We start from the raw sequence: 17,595 nt of genomic DNA, 5'->3' as shown, positions 1-17,595 counted from the left end.
TGTGCATGTAGATGGATGAAAATAAATGAAGAAATTTATGTAAATCTACCCAAAAATACAGTTGAAAAACTTTATATTATAAAATGTACTACAGTACTGTACACTAATGTACTACAATTTTTATCTCTTGAGCAAAATATATGACGTTTATATTCAAATTATTCACAGTCCTGCAAGGATTCCAGAAATGCAAATTATATTCTCCTATCTTTAGGAGGGATGGAGCCAGGCAGCCAGCCAGCCAGCAAGGGAGGGAGGGAGTGAGCAAGCTAGCGTGGGGGAGTGGGGGTTGAGGTGATATGTTTGACAGTTTGAGTCGAAGGTCTCTGTGTGTTTATTTAACAGTCCTACTAAGCTTCTCTCATTTTAAAATGCCAGTGAAATGACCTGGGAGAATATAATTAACATTGCTGGAATTCTCACAAGACAGTGACCAATTTGAATATAAACAAGCTATTATTTGCATTAGATATACAAATTTTAGATCTAATTTAAGAATTTTATTACAGAGAGCAAAATTTTTTATCTCGTGCAAAATATATGACGTTTATATTCAAATTACTCGCTGTCTTGAAAGGAGTCCAGCAATGCAAATTATATCCTCCTAAATTTAGTCTGAGATACTGTATTATATAAGATAAAAACCCTGGCTGGGCAGATGGGGGAGTGAGAGGGAGGGAGGGAGCGTGCGTGAGGGGTAGGGGGAGCGGGAAGTGAGGTGTACTTTGACAGTTAGCGCGAAGGTCTGGTGAAGTATTTATTTGTTTATTTATGTTGTTTAAACCACTTTTTGTTTTTTGCTCATAAAATTTCATAGAAGTGACCGAGGAAAATATAATTTACATAGCTGGAATCCCCACAAGACAGCGATTAATTTGAATATAAACAAGCTATAATTTGCATCAGACATACAAATTTTAGAGAGAGCAAAAATTTTATCTTTTGTGCAAAATATTTGACGTTTATATTCAAATTATTCTCTGTCTTGGCGTGAAGTACCGTATATACTCGTCTATAATCCCCCCTCGTTTATAGGTCGACCCTGATTTTTTGACCAAGAAATCGTTAATTTATGATATTTCTCATTTATAGGTCGACCCACGTTTTTGAGGGTAATGGAACAACAAAACCTTCAGTAAAAACACTCTACGTCCTATAAACTGAGGCTCGTCGCGCTGAAGGCAAATTGTTTACCATTTATTATTACGACACTTTACACTGAAAAGCGGGTAGTTTCAACAAAAATATTGTATATTTTCATTCAAGTATTTATTCAAGTCAATTAGGAGGGAAGATTATTGTAATACAACAGTTTTTTAACTAAACCATTCGAAAAGCGATTACGGTAACATCTTTTGAACGAAAGAAAGCGAAAGTCATTGTTTTCGTCACGATTTTATCCCACTTTCCACTGTAATACATACGTAATTTCAGCAAAAATATTACATTTCCATGAATGTTTTATATCAAGCACAGTATGAATAGAATATCATTGTAATATAACAGTATTTTAACCGAAAACTATTGAAAAAACGAGTAACATCTCAAGAACATCGGAAGCTTAGGTAAAGTCTTTTGTTTTCGTCATGTATTTTATCCTATTTTACATTGAAATACATCACGTTTCAGCAAAACTACTATTTATTTCCGAAAATATATTCATTCAGGCGCAGTTTAGGTAAAATATACGTGTGATGTAACAGTTTTTTAACTGAAAACGATTCGAAAAACACGTACCCTCTAGCCTTGTTCAAGGAGAGGACTGGGAGAAGCTGTTTGGTGCTGCAGACAATGACAAGGAAAATGATTTTGATGGATTTTAATGAAAATATTCAGAAATATGGTATCGTAGTATTTATTCAAGTCAATTAGGATAGAATATTTTTATAATACAACAGTTTTTAACTGAAAACCATTCGAAAAGCGATTACGGTAACATTTTTTGAACTAAAGAAAGCGAAAGTCATTGTTTTCGTCACGATTTTATCCCACTTTCCACTGTAATACGTACGTCATTTCAGCAAAAATATTACATTTCCGTGAATACATTATATCAAGCACAGTATGAATAGAATACCATTGTAATATAGCAGTATTTTAACCAAAAACTATTAAAAAAACGAGTAACGTCTCTTGATCATCGGAAGGTTAGGTAAAATCTTTTGTTTTTGTCATGTATTTTACCCTATTTTACATTAAAATACATCACTTTTCAGCAAAACTACTATTTCCGAGAATATATTCATTCAGGCACAGTTAAGGTAAAATATACATGTGATGTAACAGTTTTTTAACTGAAAACGATTCGAAAAACACGTGTACCGTCTAGCTCATACGCAACAGCTGGTGGTGCGTCATGCGTTGTTGTAAACAATAGGAGGTTGAAGTAGATTACCGAGTATTACAGTATATTAAGTGTGAAATATCGAAAAGGTTTTTATTACCGGAATTTTTTGTAGATCAATGAGAACTGTGATACCGTATATGATATGATAAGTTAGCCTGTGCTAAGAACTTCAACATAGAATACTGAAAGCACGTTGTAAGGTAATTTAGCCTATTGTAAGTTGGTGAGCTTCATTTGCTGAAGGAACTGCACAGCTTTTCATTACTAATTGGTACATATTTTACATTTCCATTGTTTACTGGCTGTAAATGGTAAATATATTTCATGTCTCAAGCTAAAAGTTGCTCCTCGCCCTTCTCATCATGCACGGGTTCAACCTAACAAAACTATTACGCATGTAGAGGTCGACCCCCAATTTTTTGCCTAATTATTTGGTCTTAAAAACTCGAACTACACACGAGTATTTACGGTAGGTGTTGGTGGTGCTGTGAGGGAAGTGTTAGTGGTGATGTGAGGGAGGTGTTGGTGGTGATGTGAGGGAGGTGTTGGTGGTGGTTTGAGGATGGTGTGAGGGAGGTGTCGGTGGTGGTGTGAAGGAGGTGTTGGTGTGAGGGAGGTGTGGGTGTTGGTGTGAGGGAGATGTTAGTGGTGGGGTGAGGGAGGTGTTGGTGTGAAGGAGGTGTTGGTGGTAGTGTGAGGGAGGTGTGGGTGTTGTTTGAGGGAGGTCTTGGTGGTGGGGTGAGGGAGGTGTTGGTGTGAAGGAAGTGTTGGTGGTTGTGTGAGGGTTTTTTTTAACTTTTTATTTTTTTTCATGGGCTACGGACGTATATGCGATCGGACGTTGTTTGGTTGGACGTTAACTGGCGCATGACTGTGTATATATATATATGTATGTATGTATGTATGTATGTAATAATAATAATAATAATAATAATAATAATAATAATAAAAATTAACGGTTTATTGAAAAAGTTCTGCAGCCCGAAGGCTGAAAATATACATTGGATATAAATGACTTATTACATACATTGGTGGTTTAACAAAAGCCTTCATTAGAGAAAGGTAAAGGAACATACAGTGAACATACAGATTAATGTTTACACACGTAGATCATGTGAGCTGAGGTGTTGAACAGCAGACACGTAGTGTAGTAATTCCCTCCCAGGTGGTGTTAGGAGGGATCTCACGTGGTGTAGTAGTTCCCTCACAGATGGTGTTATGAGGGACCTGACGTTGTGTAGTAATTCCCTCACAGATGGTGTTATGAGGGACCTCACGTGGTGTAGTAATTACCTCACAGATGGTGTTATGACGAGCCTCACGTGGTGTAGCAATTCCCTCACAGATGGTGTTATGAGGGGCCTCACGTGGTTTAGTAACTCCCTCACAGATGGTGTTATGGGGGACCTGACCTGGTGTAGTAATTCCCTCACAGATGGTGTTATAGGAGTGAGGTGTTGTTCCTATCGTAGACGGATTAACACATCGCTGGTTGTTGTTGGGTCTCACGGGCCATTATCACTGGGTACCTGGGACCTCACTGTGTGAAGGTTAACTTGGGTACGACTGTTACTGTTGAGTTGTTTTTCACGGACTTAAGCACTGTTCACCACCATTTGATTCCTTTCCTAAATGAAATTGTAACTTCTGGCGAGAACTTGTTGATATTTCGGTGGGGAGGAGGGTTCAAGGGAGGGGGTTGGTATGGGCCAACATAACAGTTGACCTGGCTGCTCCGAGAGGAGCGCCCTGGTACGTCTTAACCCTTCTGTGGTCAAGGATGTATGTATGTGTGCATACATGCAAACATACATACATATATACATACATACATACATACATACATATATACATACACACAGTCATCCCTTGGTGATCGCGATTTGCGTTATCACGCCTCCATCATAATCTGCACACCTTCTGTTATAGCGCATTTTTCAAGCTGAGAATTTCGTTATCACGCAGTTGCCTCCAGGTGTTTTTACCCATTTGCTTCACCTACATCTATTGAGGATAAAATCTTTCACCTACAAATTGACAATAACACATTTGCTGCAATCAGACATATCTAAGTTGCCTCAACAATTGCAACCCCAGTTGCAATTTCAAATTCTGTGTCATTACTATGGAAAAACGAAGTCTCGGGTGCACTCTAAGATTGAGAGAAAACGCAGGACTCAGGTGTCCTGAATTTATGACAAAACGGACTCGTATGACGGGGGACTCAAATAAAGAAAGCATAGCTACATGTTTTGTGGACTACAGTATTGAGCGTACCCTTTTCATCACTTTGTAATAAACTTGGCCATGCCTATGTGTGTTTTTGACACTTACTCTAACATTATCTATGTCTTTAGTGGGTCTAAATGGTCGTAAAATGGGAAAATTAGGGTTGGGCCTTGCCAGGAACCAATTAGAATAAATCCCATAGGTTCTGTACTTTCGTTATCACATTTTTCGTTATCACGCACTCAGCGCGGTCCCAATTAGGTGTGATAACCCCAAAGGGATGCTGTATATATATACAGTACAGTATATGTATATATACTATATACTATTTTCTAAAAATGCCATTGAATTTCTGTATATGTAATGTATTTAATGGGGCAAAGGGAGGTTGGGGAACGTAACTCCTGTATTTTATCTATTTCTTGGGGGGAAAAATTATTCCGTTAACGTCTCAGTTTTTTGGAACGTAACCATGACGTTAAGCGAGGACATACTGTACTGTGTACCGAGACAAATAAATTTTATCAGTACATGTGTGATGCTGATCCAGGCCCTGACCCCTTTCCACACATGCGTTGCTGGAGTGATGTCGGTGTTTCCGAACTGTATGTTTTTTGCATTACTGATGCTGATGGCACATGTGAAAAAACCCGTATTTCTGGAGTACTGGATATCTCCTGATGACATCACAGCAACTCCATTGTTGGCAAAATTCATGTCCAGAAACCAGTTTACCTCCATCCTATGTTATCTACACTTCGTAGATAACAACATTCCTGTGGCTGGTGACAGACTATGGAAAATAAGGAAAGTTTTTACGATGCTGAAGGAACGTTTTCTGAAGTTCTTGAGACCATTTCAGAATGTAGTGGTGGACGAGTCTGTGGTGCTTTTCAGAGAACGTGTTGTTTTTTGACAATACTTTCCCTCCAAACGACATCGCTTTGGGATCAAGTTCTTTGTGCTGTGTGACTGCGATACTGGGTATGTCTTAGATCTCATTGTTTACACAGCAAGTGATGTAGACATACCCAAGGACAACCTACATGGTTTCTCTGGCGCTTCTTTCAAGAAACTTATGGACCGCTACTTTGGAGGGAATCACGTCCTCTACGGTTCTTGTGGGACTGTACGCAAGAACAGGAAACACTGGCCCATGTTTACTGGTAAACCTGCACGAGGAGAGATCCAGCTGAAGCAAGCAGACAAGTTGTTTGCAATATGCTGGCATGATAAGCGCACTGTGCAGATGCTGTCACCCGTGCACAAAGGCGAAATGGTGGACGGTTGAAAAAGGGACTGGACCACAGGAGAGGTCATGAAAAAACCTGAATCTGTCGTGGACTACAGTGTCAACATGCGGCTCGTGGACAAGAGTGACCTGAAGGTTGGTGCAATTGAGTGTGTACGGAAATGTGTCAAATGGTATAAGAAAATGTTCCTACAACTCTTGGATGTCACCATCCTAAATGTGTACAACTTGTACCTTGTAAAAACTGGGAAAAACCCTCTATCAGGGTTTTTCAGAAGCAAGTTATAACACAACTCCTAGAGAAGTATGGCACCATTGTGGCAGCTGCACCATGATGTCACAGTCAAGCAGGCCTACCTGAAAGACTCCTTCCACATGACTGGGTTGTTCGTCACTACCTTGACGATCTCCCGACTCTTCCAAGTGGTCTAAGGTGCAAAGGCGGTGTTATGTCTGCAAGAACACTACTAAGCGCCCAGCTAAGCATGGTGAAAGGAGTATGATGTTGGTCTCTGTAAACCTTGCTTTATGGAGTACCACTCTAAGAAAACATTCTCAAACAATGTGGTACATGCTTGTAAATAGTGTAAATAGTAGTGTAAGTTCATATGTAAGGTACAAAGTGTCATATTTGTGTAAAAGGTACACAGTTGTGCGCATTCACTCGTCACTACCCTCGAGCACTAGCAAACAGCTAGCAAGGTGTCAGGGTATCACCACCACCACCACCTCGGCACCCTACTCATGGTCAGAGGGAAGTTTCTTGGTAAGTACCATCTTTTGTTGTTTATTTTTCATTGTTTGTCCATTTTATCATGTATCAAAATAATATTACTAAAAGTAGTGTAGTTGTATTGTAGTGTAGTATTACTAGATAATAATGGTATTTATTTGTGGAATTATTATTCCGATAATTATTTGTATGACATACATGCTCTCCTCAAAACAAAAATACCCAGACAGCCCAGTCTGTCGCGAGCATTTTTTATGAAAAGTAATGCAAGTAAAATACATTCTAAATTAATTATTTAAAGGAAATAAGTATTATGATCAGTAAATATATGCATTATTGGCCATCTCGGACACAAAGGCAGGCGAAAAAATTACCCCTAAGTGAGTAGTGACCGTGAGCACCAGCCGTCAAAAAAACCTTTCCCCTTATTTACCTCGTCACCGAGGCGCCACGGATGTTTCTAGAGGGACAATATATAGTTTTTCTTCCGTATTTTTTATTGTTTTATCATTTATAAAGGTTAAAAATTATTTTTGGAAAAGTTGATTTTTATCGTTTTATCCCGCGTGGGGTTACAGCCGGCACCACCCTAGCCCGGGGCGTAAGGGTTAAATCCAAAAATAATTGTTTTTTTTTCCAAAATGTACCTTGCCAATTATAGGATGCTTCTTATCACTTAAAGCGTCGTGTGAGCCGGGATATACAGTAATGGGAGTCAGTGGGGAAAATGTTTTCATGATACAGAAAGATTTTCAGGAATGGAACCCTTCCGTAACCCAGGGGATGCCTGTAATACAATTTTTTTAAACAGCATGAATATTGTTCTGGAGGCCATTACAATCATCATCTAAATCATGCCTTGCCTTACATGCATTCTTTTTTATTTGTTTATAGGTAATGGATGGCTTCATTCTTGATAAAGGCAAGAAAAAAACGAAGAAGAAATTGAAGAAATTCTTACCTATGTGCAGCAATTGGGAATTATGCATTATCCTGATGTAAGTACAGTACAACACTTCTATAATTAATTAGGAAAACATACAATCATTATTAATTATATTACTGACATTAGTTGCTTTTAACTTAAGATATTTTAAATTCGTATCCATTTCTTAGTATGAGAGGAAAAAATGGCTTTTTTCACCACAGGAAAAAAAAAGATTAAATGTATTAACATATGATAGGAACAGCAATGGTCCTAGGATACTCTCTTGTAGGACTCCACAACTTACACTGGCTATTGCATTGATGTTGACTCGGTATTATTTGTAACAAGAATGTGTTTCCTGTTGCTAAGATATTACGTATTTAAACCAGCCAGCAGACCCAGTGCAAAGAGCCTGCGGTTTTTCTTATACAGTATAGTCTGCATTTACGCGGTCAATTGAACCCGTGGAGGTTCGCGTAAAACGAGAAACGCGTAAACGAAATAACAGAACATATGGGATTAATTGAAATAGAGACTGGGCCGACCCCTAAACTCCACTTTTTCCGACACAATACGTACCTTGTAGTAAAAATAACATCTTAATTTTATGATGGTATGCACACACAATTAATATTTAAGAGAAATATCAATAATATTAGGTTTTTTAACACTTACATTAGTAGAAAAGATGGGTCTGCACACGTGGATGGCGGCTGGTTTCGAGGCAGAGGGCAGATTAGTTGCCCTCCGGTGAATCACTTTCACTACTCGCAGAGGTTTACAGGGCCTCCCAGACAAACCCCTCAAAGTCCATATCCTCACTGTCACTGACTTGGGCTGGTTGTGGTGGGTTGCGAGCGAAGAAGTCCTTAATGCTACGTTGACGACTAGCATTGATGTTGTCGAGATAGATCTGGATATACGGTTCCATAACTTTCGTCAGATGGTTATTAGACTCTTCATACCGATGCTTGTCTGGGTCGTTGTCAAGGATGAGCTTAATTTTCTCCCCCAACTCGATGATTTCCATCACATAATCATGGCTTGGTCCAGGTAATTCAAGGTTTTTCTCGGGTGGTGGGGGTCCAGCGGAAGCCATTGTGAGGGGAATAGCGGGCACAAGAGAGAACTGTATACACGGACTGAGAACAATGAGACTGGCCCGGCTAGGTCAGCGACTTCTACCCTCTGGTGGCAGGGCACGTCATGTTACATTAGACCAATCACAGTTAGCGGCGGACGGAATGCGTGGGTGATAAGGATGCATGGCCCAATCACAGTCCGATACGTCATATGACATCAGCGATAACGTAAGAGCTACCTAATGCGCACCTCTCTGCGCCGCTTCCCGCGTATGGTCAAGAATGGACCGTGTGAGTAAAAAATGGCGCGGCACGTCTGCACCTCTCTAGCCGCTCGCTGCGTAAATGATGAAATTTACCGCGCAATTAAAACATTTCATTCTGGCAAGGCACCGCGTAAATGACCAAATGCGTAAACAAAAACCGCATAAATCCAGACTATACTGTCCTGTAGTATATCATGATGGACTGTGTTGAAGGCTTTTTGTAAGTTTTCTTGTACAGGTTGTACCTCTCTAGTCCGGCATTCTGTGGTCCGGAAACTCCCGTGGTCAGGAACGATTTTAGTTTGTCCAATAGGTAGATAGGCAGCTTTTTTTTTTTTTTTTTACTTATCTCAGGAGTATTAAATTTTTGCCCCTCAGGCCCTGTGGGTCAGTACCTATTCCCAGCCGCGGGAAATTAAGGTTTGTTTACATCCGGCAGTTCATTTTTAACCCTTCAATATATATGAGCAGTAAATAAGTGTTGCTTTCATATTCTTATGTAGAGTAATGACAATATATTTTCACATGTGCGCACTTACATACGCGCAGTCTCACTTTTTTTTTACCATTAATGGTTAGCTACTTATATTGTTCCATTTATTAACATTAAATAACATTACAGGTACTTCAAGCAACCATATTCATTTTTTTACATTAATTTTACTACAGCTAAACTCAGGGTCTTATTTTCTTCAGTTTTATATGTAGAACCAATCAGTCACTGGTTTCATAAGCTTTAACATAAACAATGCCGGCAGCCGTCTCGTCTCCTCTAATATTCCACGTATTATTAATAAATTGTGTTGTTAATTTTGCACACACAAACATTAATTCAATAAAAACAAATTCAGAAACATTAATTAAAATATATATGAACAGTAAATAAGTGTTGCTTTCATATTCTTATGTAAAGTAATGATGATATGTTTTCACGTGTGCGCATGCGCACTTACATATGCGATCTCTCTTTTTTCTTTACCATTATCGTTAGCTACTTCTATTGTTCCATTTATTAACATTAAATAACATTACTTAAAACAACCATATTAATTTTACTACAGCTACAACCAAGGTCTTATTTTCTTCAGTTTTATATGTAGAACCAGTCAGTCACTGGTTTTGTAATCAACGAAACAATGCTGTGTCATTTCCTCGTGTGTTTTAATATTCTACGTATTATTAATGAATTGTATTGCTCATTTTGCACACATAAACATTAATTCAATAAAAAAGACATTCAGTAATAAACAATAATGAATCTTTTGTACATAAGAGAAATGACGCTGTTTACACGATTATGCACGTCGTCTGCACGTTGGCGGGCCGTTCAAACCCGTCGAAATTCAAGTTTCCGCCGTCAAAATTTTTATTTATTTATTTTTTTGTGTTCCAATAAAATACGTTAAGAATTAAAAACTCGCGAAATTTGAGAAGCTACTATACGACATTTAACCCTTCAATATGTCTTCAAAGAGACCATGATGCAGAGAAAGTGGTGCTAGTGCTTCCAGGCATAAGCACAAGTCACTATCTATCCAGGAAAAGGGTGAATTTCCATGGTCCGGCAATTTCCATGGTTCGGCACCGGTCAGGTCCCGAGGTTGCCGGACTAGAGAGGTACAACCTGTATTATTATCATTGTGTACACCAAAAAAATTACATTAAAGTACAGTATGTTTAGTGGTATTTTAAGTTGTTTTGGGATATTTTTTCCTTAGGAACCTATCTCTGCTTTTATGTTGGAAGTCTATGGGAAAGTGTGATTCAATTTACAAAAAAGGGCTCAAATTGCTTTATTTATTTGACAAAATATAGTATAGTACGCTCGAATAATTCACGGATTTTTATTTTGCGGTCCTCTATTATTTGCGGATGACACCCTGGATGTACCCAAGATTGTCTGCGGGTAGTTTTAAAGTTGCCGGCATTTTCGCAGCTGGGACAGGGAGCCATTCGTTCTAGAGACAGTAATTTCCTTTACCTGTATTGTATATATGTGTGTGTAGACACACACACAAAAGACATACAAATAAATAATAGTGGGAAAATACTCTTACAAACAGTGGCTGCTCGTGACTCTAATTCGTGGGGATGCTGCTTCAAAACATTTTTAAGAATTGTTTTAATATTGTGTAAGACACACACACACAGAAATACAGTATGTATATATATATATATATATATATATATATATATATATATATATATATATATATATATATATATATATATATATATATATATATATATATATATATATATATATATATATATATACATATATATAATATAACACAGTTTTACCCGCTTAACATCGCCGCCTGAAAGTTGTACCGCTGAAACTACCGAATTCGAAGCCTGCCGCCAAAATTTTTAAAATGTGTTGTTTTTTTGGTCTGTTCAAATAGAAAACGTTGAATTAAAAACTCGTGGAAATTTGAGAAGTTATACTGAGACTCATTTAACCCTTCAATATGTCTTCAAAGTTAGACTTATGAAGCAGAGTAGTGGTGCTAGTGCTTCCAAGCGTAAGCACAAGTCAGTCATCTATCCAGGAAAAGGGTGAATTTCCATGGTCTGGCACCGGCCAGGTCCCGAGGTTGCCGGACTGGAGAGGCACAACCTGTATATACAAAAATCAATACAATAAGCTTTTTACTACCCATTACTACTTCCCATCCCAAATATTGATGGATAAGTGCTTTTGGAAAATCCTTAAATGGCAACTGGAGAAAGACATAAATCAATCCTGTCCATATGGTAGGAGATACCCCATAGCACCCCCACCCCCCCAACAAGGAGATCACTACACATATTGCAGTATATGTAGTTCATGAAACACTAGTCAACTTGTTGCATGATGGATGACTCCAATAATGAGTATTATGGTATAAAATCAAGAGATTTTCAGGGAACTTTTGAATAATACGCATACAGTAGGCTCCTCACAATAATGATTTAATAGGTACCTGAAAATAAGTATTAGCTTAAAATGTTATTTTAGACATTAAAATACAAAAATTTCGCTAATGGGTCAATTGAACCCACAGGTACCGTGTTAAGTGAACAAATAGAAAATATGGGATTAATTTAATAGAGACTAGCCGACCCCAAACTCTACTTTTTCCTCGGCTAATAACACTCTATGTTCTAGTAAAATAACATCTTAATTTTATGATGGTACATGCACACAACTAATACTTAAGAGAAATAGAGAAATACAGTCGCCAAGTTAATGTCCATTCAAATACTTGACTCGACTCCTCCCCCCTTTTCTCACACTACACTTCCCTAGTTTTTCCCTCTTGTGAAATTTTAAAACCATTTCAATTTTAATAAATAATAATTTCAACTAAAGTTAGGATAATATAATTGACATTGCTGATTTAATAAGATTAGGAATATTTTGAATATAAATGTCATATATTTGTAATAAAAAGATAAATATATTACTCAGAGTAAACATTATATCTAAAATTTGTATGTTCAATGCAAAAATTCAGATGTTTATATTCAAAATGATCATCAAATTGTAAGAATTCCAGCAATGTAAATTATATTCTGGTCGGTAATTTGTGCGAATTTTGAGCTAAAACAAATATCTTCAGTTAATAAAAAAATATTCATCACAACACTATTCGTCAATCAAAGTGTACCCCACCTTGCCTCCCCTCTTTCCAACCGTGGCGTCCGTCTCCAATCCCCCACCCCCACCAACTTCTCCCTTCAAGAGACGCGGTGAAAAAACTAAATTTTAACATTTAGCATTAAATAATACCTCAGGATTAAAGTTAGATATTATAATTGACATTGCTGGATTCCCCAGTAAGACTAGGAATATTTTGAATATAAATGTCATATATTTTGCACAAAAGATAACATATTTACTCAGGAGTAAATATTATATCTAAAATTTGTATGTCTAATGCAAAAATCTATGATGTTTATATTCAAAAATGATCAAATTGTAAGAATTCCAATGTAAATTATATTCTGACCGGTAATTTGTATGAATTTTATGAGCTAAACAAATATCTTCAGTTAATAAAAAAAAAAATATTCTCTTCAATAATAGCAATGTATGGTAGATTGTCCCTTCCCTCTCCCCCCACCTCCCACCAACCCCTCTACCAGATGTGTGGAAAACCAGAATATTTACGTTTTTAGTAATAAATAATACCCTCAAACTAAAGTTAGGATAATATAATTGACATTAAGGGATTCTTTGTAAGATCAGGAATATTTTGAATACAAATGTCATAGTCGGTCCAGTCTCTATTTCAATTAATCCCATATGTTCTGTTATTTAGTTTACTCATTTCTCGCTTTACGCAGACCTCCACGGGTTCAATTGACGTAAATCAAGAATATATTGTATAATATGAAAGTAAAATTTTTGGTACAAAGATAATATCCTGTTTGATAGACAACTAACAGTTATGGTATTTTTCAAGGTTTATCCCAATTCATCTGTACAGTGAGTTCATCACTGTCATAGCAAAATTATAATACCTAATACCCTGTACTGTACAGTAGGCTCTCCAATAACGTTTAATAGGTGCCAAAAACGCCGTTATTAGCAAAAACGTTATTTGTGTGACATTAAAATACATGTAAAAAGGGTTTATTGGTGCCGCCGCCCCAATAATTTCACCAAATTTTTCCCCTTAGAAGCCCCCCTAACACTTTTTGTTCGCTGAAGTAAAAGAATTGTTATTCAATCATCAAAATAAAGAGTTTGAGTAATATAACACTTGGCTTGGGGAGTTGTTGAGTGGATGGTGTGATGATTGTTCGTATCTGAGGGCGCTAAGACTTGCACTGTCTTTCATTCTACAAGTTAACCATTTCACAAGAAAATGCTCTGTTATCACTATCAACCTGTTTCTATCACTATTATCATTCATAGCTAGCCTCGCATTTCCATCACTACCGAAATATTTCTTAGCCAGCGCCAATACTCTTCTTGGTCTCCTCTAAGTTCCTCTTAATATTTCGCACTGTAGACTCAGGACAGTTCAATTTCCTCACAATATCAATGTTCCGTGCACCACTTTCAATGAGCTCAACAATCTGTTCTTTATCCTTGACCCGGTCGCATATGCGCTTCTTGAGGCTTTGTCTCTTAGCTTTGGGATCTTTTTTCTCATTCACTTTAAAAGTTCCGGGTTTTCAGGCGACAAATCACTCCCTCCACCATCTCCCCTAACCCCCACAGGCAAAATCTGGAAGCCATTGTTGATCACTGACCCTAACAACCTCTGGTTATAGAAAATCTCACAAGTGGGCGCTGGCGCTGTATTCCAGGGCGTGTGTGAGAGTGAGAGTGAGGTGGAGTGGAGTGGACAACTTCGTCATCAACATGGCGGCAAACAAAAGCTATCATTGATGCGGCTGGACTTCGCGAAATCTCCGTTATTCAAGAGAATCCAGACGTTATGAAAATGGGTATCTATTGTAACTTACGTTATTATCGAAAACGTTATTGTGGAAGTCGTTATTGGCGAGCCTACTGTACTTTGTTAAATTCTTCTGACTTCATCCACAGAACAGGCCATAGTTCTCTTTATTTACACTCACCCAACCCAAGTTCGTGACCAACTTATTACTTTATTTGTTAGATTTAATAAGGATAAAGAAGAAAGGAACAGATACTACACTTATGGTTGTCTGACTTTATTACCTATATTCACCGTAAGTGATCGTATTTCATACACAGAATTGGCTTATAATCCAAGAAAATAGGAAAATGAGGAGCACCTTAGCTTGGGATTCAAGTTTTTCATGCTCATAAATTGTGTAGCAAGCGTTTCCACCAGTTGGTACACCTGACTACACCACGATGGCGCAGTAACAACAAACTACAGTCGGGTACCACCATGGCCATTCTTGAATCATCACAACATTTTTACTCCATTTTATTACGACCGCGGGGTACCACAGCGTGGTGTACACCACGGCTGATCTTGCATTTGACCCTGAGAAAGATAAACAGAAAGCCCAACAGTTGAAAGTGTGGGGAGTTGGGAGACCTCTTCTAATCAGCTCCCCTTCTGAACCCCTGCCAAAAAGAAAATTAAGTGTGGACAAGGCAGTACAGTACAGCTAGACCCGACTTACATTCGAGTAGGAATGTCTCACCCCTCCAGCCTCCCTACACTCTGACCCTTCTCAACCCCCGCATTACCCTGCCACCCACTCACACATCGGCTCTAGTCCTCCACCGGCCTCCCTCTTTCCCTAGCTGGTGAATGCTTCGGATTGAAGATTCGATACTCCCCGAGTTCACACCACACAGAAAGGGTGCATTAACAACGCTGATTGTAATTGTTGGAAGTGGAAAAGAATGTACAGTCGCCAGCAAATGTCCTGTCACCTCTCCTGCCGTTCCACGAATCCCGAAATTCTCTCTCGTGAACCTAAGCAGTAGACCCTGATGCTTTATTCTGTCCACGGCTGCTTCGGCTTCGCGAGTCTAAACCTCGGGGTTCGTGGAGCAGCAGGAGAGGCGACAGGACATTTGCTGGCGACTGTACATGCACAGTATGTGTATTTACCTTAATGTGTCCATATTAGAGAGTTTGGTCTATTATATCGAGGTTCGTTAGATGCGAAACCTCTTTTTAACAAACTACCCGTTTGACTGATGTCCGTTAAATGAAGGTTTTTCTATATCATGAATAGTAAAAAATATTGAAATGGATTGTAAATAAAAAATATTCAATAAAGATTGTAATAACTACCCCGACTTTTCTCCGACCCCATATCATGTTTGTAAAGGCCTGGAACTAAGGGATATGAATCCCTTGCCAGCCTAATGAGGATCTTATAAGAGGAAAGTCAAGAACCATGGTTTTCTGAGGGATAACAAACAACCTTTCGAGATTGACATCTCTTTACTATGAAAAGAACACAAAACTCTGATATCACTCACACAAATATCAAATAAAAATTACGGGCGTCAAACAATTATGAGAATCAAACAATTAATGGAGTCAAACAATAAAGGGAATCAAACAATTAATGGAGTCAACGATTACTGGAGTCAAACAATTAATGAGAATCAAACAATTAAGAGAATTAAACAATTAATAGAATCAAACAATTACGGGAGTCAAACAATTAATGGAATCAAACAATGAACAGATATTTCCTACGGCGGCGGCCCTGGAGAAGGTTCTGGAAAGCAGTGATCCACTCTCAGGGGGAAGGTCAAGTCAGCTTCCTTACTAGGCGTCGGCGTTGGCAGGCGAGGTCTTGCTTCACAGGAGAAATACCGGGGCACAGACGGTGGAGATGATGTGGCAGCCGGGGTAGGTGTCCAGAGTTTGACAGTCAATTTGTGAAGGTCTGGGGATTCAGCCCACGAGCCCAGGACACATTGGAAGAGAACACAACCAGAATTTGAACGAGCAGGTGGGAAGTGCAGCGGTGGTGCTAGTGTCTGGGGTGTCACGAGGCAGCAGTGACCTCACCTCCGTCTACACCCCCAAGTGGGCGGCAACCGTCCTGCTCGTTACAGCCCTGACAATGTTGTCTTTGCACGCTTAGTGAGCTTCAACCCCCTCTTTAAAGAGGATTTAGCTTTGTGTCTTTTGAATTGCTTATCGAGTATTTTATGGAGTTCCCGGGCACTTAGCTCGCCACTGCTATTGATTGCATGCGTCAATTCCTCATCAAGTTTAGGTGGGACCTTTTTCATTTTTCTCGTCCCTTCTTTTATGAGGGTGCATAGTTCACACTGGTTTTACTTTAACCTGTCGTATGACCACTACTTGTCGTCTAAACAAACGTATTCCTCTGAAGTACCCAGTACAGTTTGCTTGTCGGGGATGTAAGCATACAATTGATACGTGTTATCTTGAGCTATGAAAATATGTCTTTGCCAACCATTATTGAGTGTTATTTTCAAGTCATGGGCTGACGAAACCAGTGCTGCCACAAGCCGAAATAACTTTAAACGCTCTTTATCAGTTATGTCTTTTTCTATGAACTATTGAAAGGTGACTGGGGTCTCAACCTCAGGGTTAAACTCTTCTATTTTTATATTTTTCATCCGAGTCCCAATAAAAGTTATACGGTCATCCATGGACAAAATGTCTTCAGATACCTCTTCAGGCAGAATGTCTTCAGGCAGAATGTCTTTAGGCGCATTACCTGAAGGCACGCCCTTGGGTGATCCATTTCGAGATTTTATTAATTCATACAATTTTCGAATTCCCAAGAGAGTGAGGAGCAAAGCGACAACTATAAACATTATCAGAAGAAGAAACTCGATGGGGAAGGACTCCATCGAGGCTTTTTTAATCAAATCACGCAGTTGCTACACCTCCCCTATGAGACATTTATATTTCATATACCGGCCTACGACTGGTATTTGTCTCAAGGGGGAGTCACAGGCTGCCGGACGGGGCTCGGGCACAGGTGGGTCCCTCATGAAGCTCAACAAAGAGGTCATGCTCCTGTGTAACGTCCTATCGGTACGAGACAGTGTCCGTTTTAAATCTAATTCTAATTTTAGTTTTTCAGATTAGAGTCGCGATTCCAAGCAGAACAAAGACGCCCAAAGCCCAAACACGAGAGCACACATAACCACTACTAATTTATACGTACTAACCATAGTTACTGTAGTTCGGTGTTTTAAGTTTAAAGGATTTATATTAATTGCGTTAAAGCAACGTCAGCATATGTTTATTAGATTTAGGTTGGAACAGTTACCTTCGACAACATACAGTACATGGTACACGGGCAGTTGTAC

At 38.7% G+C, this 17,595-nt stretch overlaps 1 long non-coding RNA gene across 1 annotated transcript in view; it reads left to right on the top strand.

Annotated features, from left to right (window-relative positions):
- Window positions 1-7,557, top strand: part of LOC121853874 — a 55,117-nt gene extending 47,560 nt beyond the window's left edge. The window contains exon 3 of the long non-coding RNA XR_006086420.1: window positions 7,456-7,557. This is a non-coding gene — a long non-coding RNA (uncharacterized LOC121853874). The remainder of the gene's footprint in view (window positions 1-7,455) is intronic.
- Window positions 7,558-17,595: the final 10,038 nt, after the last annotated feature.

Source organism: Homarus americanus, unplaced genomic scaffold (genome assembly GCF_018991925.1).
Source record: "Homarus americanus isolate GMGI-L3 unplaced genomic scaffold, GMGI_Hamer_2.0 scaffold18703, whole genome shotgun sequence".
Classification (NCBI taxonomy): domain Eukaryota; kingdom Metazoa; phylum Arthropoda; class Malacostraca; order Decapoda; family Nephropidae; genus Homarus; species Homarus americanus.
The sequence above is the reverse complement of the archived record's forward strand: the minus strand, read 5'-3'. Positions and strand labels throughout refer to the sequence as shown.